We start from the raw sequence: 8,194 nt of genomic DNA on the forward strand, positions 1-8,194 counted from the left end.
GATGGATAGATGATGAATTTCAATGACAAACACACACACACACAAATACATATATACACATACATAGTTTTGTGAAATATTATTCCAATGCAAAATTGTAAAACTGTTTTCTATTTTAATATTTTTTGAATTGTAACTACTTTTTATGATGGCAAAGCTGAGTGTCACATGATCCCATTAGAAATCATTTTAAAATGCTGATTTGGTGCTCAAGAAATTATTATTATTATCAAAGTGGAAAACAGTTGTGCTGCTTAGTATTTTTTTCCAGGATTTTTTGATAAATACAAAGTTTAAATGAAAAGCATTTGAACAGTTTTTTTTTTTTAAGAAAATTTAAAATGTAAAAGTTTTTGCGCCCCTTACTGAATAAAAATACTAAAAAAAATTCTTGATAAATTTACTAATATATTTTAGACTAACCCCATGTTTTTTTGCAGTGTGTGCACATGCACTGCAAAGTAGTTCACAAATAGACTATTATTAGACTGTCATCCAAACATTTAGGCCTCAGGATCCCCTGGATATCAAGACATGGAACAATTCCCTGCTATAAACAACAACAACTTAGATCAGTATAATTGTCCTTGCTAGTTCAAGCAGGTTTATGCTAGATAACTAGCTAGACCAGTTAGCAACTATATGATTAATAGCTATAAGAATGATTGCAATCCTTGTATGAAAATGATGCATCTAGCAAATAGCTAATATAACTTAAATTAGAATGATCTTTGGGAGTGATATAGCAACTAGCTACTAGTTTAAAAGGATAGTTCACCCAATTTTTTTAAAAACTATGTTGGGTTACACTATTTCGATAGTCCACTTCAGGCACTCTACTAACTATAAATAACTTTGCGACTACATGTCAACTAACTCTCATTAGCGTATTAGTAGACTGTTAGGATAGGGTTAGGGTTAGTGGGATAAGTTGATATCTACTTGCAAAGTGACTTATGTGAACGCAGTTGTCTGGTGTACTTTTTACATGAAAATGTTCTCTCTGAGCCTGCAGTATTCCAGAGAGTGTACAAAAACCACTATCAGTTGACCATGAGGAAAGAAAGCACAAGAAATGGGGAATTAGCTGGAGGGTCTCATTTGCCTTTACTGCTCTTCCAGTGCTGTGGGCTTCATTAAAAGCACTGAGCAGGCTCTGAAGACAAGCACATTAAAGCCTGTGGAGGAACATTCCAGCACTGTGAAGCAGACAAAGTAGAACAAGGCTAACCAGATTTATAGTAATGTAGATTTTTAACTAGTTATGCGGCATTGAGAGTCTTTTTACTGCCGAATAAAACCAAGGGGTGATAACTGGAATAAAACAAAGGTAAGCACAGAGAGAGGAAGGGAGGGAAAGAGAGAACAATATGAAGGTATGGCAGTATTCTTGAAAACGCCTTTGGCCACACGCACAAATTCTAGTGTACAAGCGTCATTAAAAAAGTTAATTAATCTTAATTAACTTCTCCTTTGTCTCAGAGTTCTTTATTGCAGGCGGAATGATTTGCCTCACAAGGGGAAGAATTGGGCTCAGCCTAATGCCATAATCAGCGGTCTGCAGGAGGCGAGGCACTCACGCTGCTGATTGCTTTTTGACAGACTCACGCTCTGACATGCTGCTTTTCTTTTCTCCGCTTCCCTCACTCTCTCTCTCTCTCTCCCTGTTTTCTGTTGTAGGAGCAATCTACATCAGGCACAGTATGAAATGGAAGAAGGCTAATCCAAAGCACTGAAGAACTTATGGTTTTGCAGAAGAGGGAATTTTGGTTAAGCCCCCCCGCCACTTTGTTCACTGTGCCAACGGGCAGCTCTCGGTGTCCGTTTAACAGGGATAAGTGTGTGGACTTGAACGGGTTTGCATCCATGTGTGTATGAGAGACAAACAGAGAGAGAGAGAGAGAATATAACTCTTCTCATCCTCTCTCCTCATAATTGTTTGAGAGCTGGCTATGATGAGACGTGCAGTGAATCGCAACTCACGTCTATCACCCACAAACAAACAAGAAAGCAAAGAAGAACAAAGACCTTCTCCTCGGTTACACAATGCAGCAAATGGTTTCTAAGCCGATAAGTGCTAAAGCTACTGAAGTCGCAATTATTATAAGACTGTCAGCTGAGCATCCAAACATTTAGGCCTCAGGATACCAAGACATTTTTAGATCACAACTTAGATCAGCATAAATGTCCTTGCTAGTTCAAGAAGGTTTATGCAGGATAACTAGCTAGACCAGTTAGCAACTATATACCAGCTATAAGAATGATTGCAATCATTGTGATGCATCTAGCAACTAGCTACTAGCTTAACTTAAATTAGAATGATCAAAATCATCCTTTGGGAATGATGTAGCAACTAGCAACTTTAAAAGGATAGTTCATCCAATTTTTTTTCAAACTATTTTGGGTTACACTATTTCGATAGTCCACCTTAGACATTCAACTAACTATAAGTAATTGTACTACAATCTCAGAGTATTAGTAGACTGTTAGGGTTTCATTTTGGGTGAATCAGCACTTTAATAACTACATCAGAAAGATCTGAATCATTGATGTGGCTAGCTACTAGCTTTACTAATCCTAGTCACACACTAGCATACTACTCCTGCTAATTCTGTCATAGAAAGATATTGTTAAAGTAGTAAGATTAGTATACGGTTCCGAATTTAGCAATTGTCTGGCAATAATGTAGCAACTAGTTACAAGATTAAAAGGATAATTAACCCAAAAATACAACTTCCGTCTATGTAATAAACATTTGTGTGTGTGTGTGTTCCACAGAGGAAAGAAAGTTATTCAGGTTTTGAACATGAACATGATGAGTAAATGATGACATAATAAAAAAAAATTCAGTGAACCATCCCTTTAACTAACTACATCAGGATGATCAGAATCATTTTATGAGAGTGATGTGGCAATTATTTACTAGTTAAAAGGGACAGTGCACACCAAAATAAAAAATCTGTCTTTTTTCCTTGTGTTTCCAAAAACATATTTTGTGTTCCACAGAAGAAAGAGAGCTATTGATGTTTGGAATGAAATGTGTAAATTATCAAAAACATTTTTTTAACTACACTATTCCTTTAACTAACTTTATCAGAATGATCAAAATAATTGAATGGGAATGATGTAGCTATCAGTTAGCTTAACTGGCTACATTCCAATGATCATAATCATTTGATGTCTATATTAGTAACTACCTACAACAGCAGAGTTATGTTAGTAACACTAGCATTCAAAAAATAATATAGGCTACTGGTGATGAGCTCAATGAGGGGAAAAAAGGATAAAATGTATCCTCCCTTCATCTTTTAAGGTCCAACTTTAATTTTTGTTACATTAATGGTGCAGTGTGTGATTTTTAGCGGCATCTAGTGGTGAGGTTACGAATGGCAAACAACAAAAGTTACGGTGGCCGACAGGAAAAGATTTCATGGTCTGAGACAGCAGAGAGTAGCCAGTTAAGCACTGAGGTTTCTTTACAAAGATAAATTAAGAAATGATGTTTACTTTATTATTCAGTAAAACAATATGTTATTGTGAATATTATTGTTACTTGTTCATCATTGTGTCAGTGTTTTACTCGCTTGCTTCTTTACACGAATAATGACGAAACGCGCTCTGCAGTAGTTTGTCCGTTTAGAAACATAGAAACATTTCAGTGTAAGGGGACCCGCGGTGCATGTAGATAGAAATGGCTCATTCTAAGGTAATAAAAAAATAATGGTTCAGTATGTAAGGTTTTTATACACCACTGAAAACATAGTTATGTATATTATATTGCATTTCTGTCTGATCCTCCTAAATATGACACAATGCACCTTTAAACCAAATGGATAAATAAAAAGTGGCTTTTCTACGAATTTGTATTTCTGTTCAACAGTCTCCAGATGGTCTTTGTTTGGTGCTGCGGTGTGAGGTAAATATGGAGGAGGGCAGACAGCGGCACGTGACACTTGGGCACCGGGGGCTGCTGGGAGTGTGTAGCGGCCATCTTGCCTGCGTTATCTCTCTCCCATATGTTCACCCCGGGCTGGCTCATCCTGCCGTAATTGACTTTCTCCCATGGAGCCCAGCCATAGCTGCAGGCTGGAGTGAACTTGTGTGCCTGTGCTCACCCTGATAAAACTATTACACACTCCCCCAGCGATTCAGTGTGTGCGCGGCGCATGACACGAGTGTGTGTGCGTGTTTGTTTCCGAATCAGAAACTGTGAAACCACTCCAGAAACTCCAACCACTGCAGTATAATTGGAATCCAGCGAGGCAGTGGGCTGTGGTGACACTGGCACAGATCCTTGACTTCAGTTGAACTCCAACCGGAAAGCGCAGTTAAAATTTATATCCCTTACCGAGGAACCTGATAATGTTCCTCAAGGCCGGAGTCATGCGAATGCACAAACGCGAGCAGAAACAAACAAGGCTTGCTAAAGCAGACTGTAATTCTCCAGTAGCTGCGCTATAAAGTGTTTACTCCTCTCTAGCTGGCGTTGTGTTGAATAGTAAAAACCTTTCTGATGTTTGTGTGCTGCACAGCCCCATTGAGCTTCCTGTGAGCTGCTCCCAATAAAGTCTCACCTGTGGCACTGTTATTTTCTCTCTCTCTCTCTCTTTTCCAATGATGTGCCTCGGGCTCTTGGATCCAAGCCTCTATCCGGGTCCTTTGAGTGGCAGTGCACTGATTGTCACCGGGGCTTGTTAAATTCGTTAATTGTATTGAAGGCTGTCACGTTTTCACAGGAGGGAGAGGAGCTGTAAATTATTCATTATCCCTTGAAATGCAAAAGACAGCCGAGGCGAGGGAACGGTGCTATGTAGGTCACTTCCTTCTCTCCCACCCCCCAAACCGACAGTCACAGAGAGAGAGAAAGAGAAAGCGACAGACAGTGTGAGAGAGTGCTTAACTGCAGCATAACCATGGAACTGCGGCTAGGAAGCCCCACAGGAGGAATACTGATGACAGGAAGCTCTCGCCAAGACTGCTGCACTTTCAGTTTGTATATACTTCAGTTTGGAGCCGGCTGCAACTTTTAAAGCTCAAATCAAGCTCCGTTCCACCGGAGTGGAGATACCTCTCCGTTTCCCTGATATAGTCATGCTCAGGTCTGGTTTCTGATGCAGCAGTGCATGCGATGGAACCCAGGAGCCCTGTATGTACCAAAATAGATTTACACTAGAGCTGCACGATTAATCGAAATAAAACGGAAATCGCGATATAGGCTAGTATGATAATCAAATCGCAAAGGCAGCAATTTAATTAAATAAATATATGTGCTGCGTGTTTCTCAGTGAAGCGTGGCACTGGGTGTTTTTTTGTTTATTTGTTTTTTTTTTACATGCCAGCGGTTCTTGATCAGGGGCCGTATTCACAAAGCATTTTTTCTTACCACTAGGAGTACTCCTAAATCGCACTAAAAGATTTTAGCTAGGAGTTTTCTCTTAAAAGTTATTCACAATGCCTTTCAGACCTACTCTTAGTAAAGAAAAATGACAACTCCTAAACTAAGAGTGAGTCTTCGTTGCTATGGATGACGTCATTACTCATGCACGAGCTTGACTGAAGTGACCACTTTGATTGGCTGATGATTGTAACGCGGGAATGATTCCTAACACCTCCCCTACGATGATGAGTGACAGGTGACAGGTCTGAGAATGCGTGCGCTACACAAGTAGTGCGAAGGACGGAAGATGATGAATAACTGAATAAATAGCCTAAATGAATAAAGAGTAAGGCAAAACAAATAGCCTAGTAGCCTAATGAAACATATGGATTGAAGCAATATCTTTGCAACATTATTGAATTAATCTGTCACTATATGCCTCTGCCTATGTTTGCAAAGAGAAGAACATTTTAATTTAATTCACAGTGAAACATTACAAATAGTTTACATGCAATGAGTAGCCTAGTTTTGGTTGTTGTTGGTGGCGTTATTGCATCCCTAGTTATGCCTACAATGCAAAATTGTTCCTCGCGATTGGAAGCTCCTGTAGCCGCCGCATATACGCATTTCAAAACATCGCAACGTGAAATGCCACAAAAAGCGGTTTGTGAATAGGTCTTAGTGAGTTAGGAGTCCTCTCGACTTCTTTTAAGCTGTCCCAGGCTTAGGTGCTACTTTTAGGGCTAAAATGCTTCGTGAATTACTCTTAGTCAAAAAAATTAGGAGTCCTAAAGTTACGAGTGACACGGCCATTATTTTTAGGAGTTGCTCCTAAATTCGCCAGTTAGGAGCTACTTTTAGCCTTAAAATTCTTTGTGAACACGGCCCCTGGTGTTTTCAATGTCTCAGAGCGACTCGGTTTACAACAATGCTGCTTCATATGAACTCATCTCTACATCTACTGTGAGTTTGGGTCACTTATAAAGAGCACTTAGTAACGCAACATGCTTCAATCATCTTACCAAACTTGTAATGAGAAGCACTTATAAATCAGCAACAAAAGAGAAGCTTTAAGGGTTCTCTGGTATGAAAGCTTAATGTTTAACGCTTGAAAATTAATAAATTTAGACAGCAAATGAATATTAGTATTGTTATTGTAATATTAGATATTATTATTATTAGAAGCAGTAGTCGTTGTAGCAGTATAGTAGTCTTTTTATTTTTATTTGACAAATATTAAAATAGTAATATTTCTTAATTTGTTTAATATTTTTTATTTAGCAACAATAATAATCATTATTTTATGATCATTTTATTACAAAATTAAATTGTAAGGATGCACAAAATTTAGCGATTATACTGTATAGCGATATAATGCTAATAACAGTAATCATATTAGTAATAATAACCTTAGAAAGCTTTCATTATGCCTACATTTCCTGATGGCACCTACAAACCTGCGTGAAATTACGACAAATTCTCCCTGGTTCTCGGGGTTTAAACTGTGAGTTTTGCTCATATTTCTCTTTCATTATGGTTCTAAGTCAGCGTGCTTTTTAGCTTGCTGCGGCAGCGGGGGGCGTCTGTACTCACGGTGGGAACAGGCAGCCATTTTGGCTCCACACAGGGAACCTGATGGCATAAATACGGCTGCCATCAATCAATCCCAGGAGCCCTGCAGCGACACCATCCCTGATCTTTCTCTCTCGCCCTTTATTTCTCTCTGTATCATTTAAAGACACACACACATCTTTAAGATAACACAACTGCCATTTAATACATTTCAAAGCAGGGTAAAAAAAAATCTTCCTAAGAAAAACAACTCTTAATAGATTTGAATATCTGCTTTGCAGCTTTATCCACTGCAATGCATGTCAATTACAACTGTGTGTCAAAATTAGGATAATCACTTGTGAAATAATCAAGATCTTCTATAGGAATTAGTCAGTGTAATCAACACCATTACTGGTACATGAGAGAAATCATTAGTGGAGGTGTTGAAGTAGAATAGTGCTGATGGGTGAGTGGGTGTACGGCACGCACGCACTGAAATAACTCGGGCGGTCATCTGAACGAGAATGAAACAATCGTGCTTGGAGGTGGTTCAGAATACACCAGGAATTGAAGTTACTGTGAGGGGAGCCGTAGAGCAGAGAGTTGCGGCAACAAAAGCTGTGAATGAGAGTGACGTAAATGGTATTTATGCCAACTGGCTGGTAAGAAAGACCTAAAACCTTCATACTTCACTGACGAAAAGACCAAAGTAATGATCGGCAGCATATGTCGTGTTTGGATGCTGGTGTGTTGGCGTCTGTGCCAGGCTGCTTCAGTAGCTCAGCCAGCAGGAACTAAAATTAATATAAAATCAAGAATAAAGTACACTGCATTAAATGGGAGTTAATGAAGATGTTTGCAAACGTATCTGTCTGCAACGAATACAAAAACTACACAAAACTCCCAAGTTTTGTTGCTTTTTTCAGCTTCACTATCACCACCTAGTGACAAGGTCGATTTGTATTTAGCTGTAGTATAATGGTTTAGTCACATTTTTTGGCCAATTTTCTTCTTTTTTTGACTTTTTGGCCACGTGCAGACTGTAAAGCTTCAGGAGTGAGTCCTATAAATTATAGTTCCATGTGTGTATGGAACACAACTCACTCTCGAAACTGCAATAATTGACACTCTGGTAACCATAGCAACGTTCTGGCATCTTGTGTGTTTGGTATCCACTATACTGATCAAAGAAATATTATAGCGACAAAATACTTATGTTCAGCAATATTAACTAAAGCACAGTCAAAGGAGTCATCATGTTTG

Source organism: Squalius cephalus (assembly GCF_949319135.1).
Source record: "Squalius cephalus genome assembly, chromosome: 12".
NCBI classification, from domain to species: Eukaryota; Metazoa; Chordata; class Actinopteri; order Cypriniformes; family Leuciscidae; genus Squalius; species Squalius cephalus.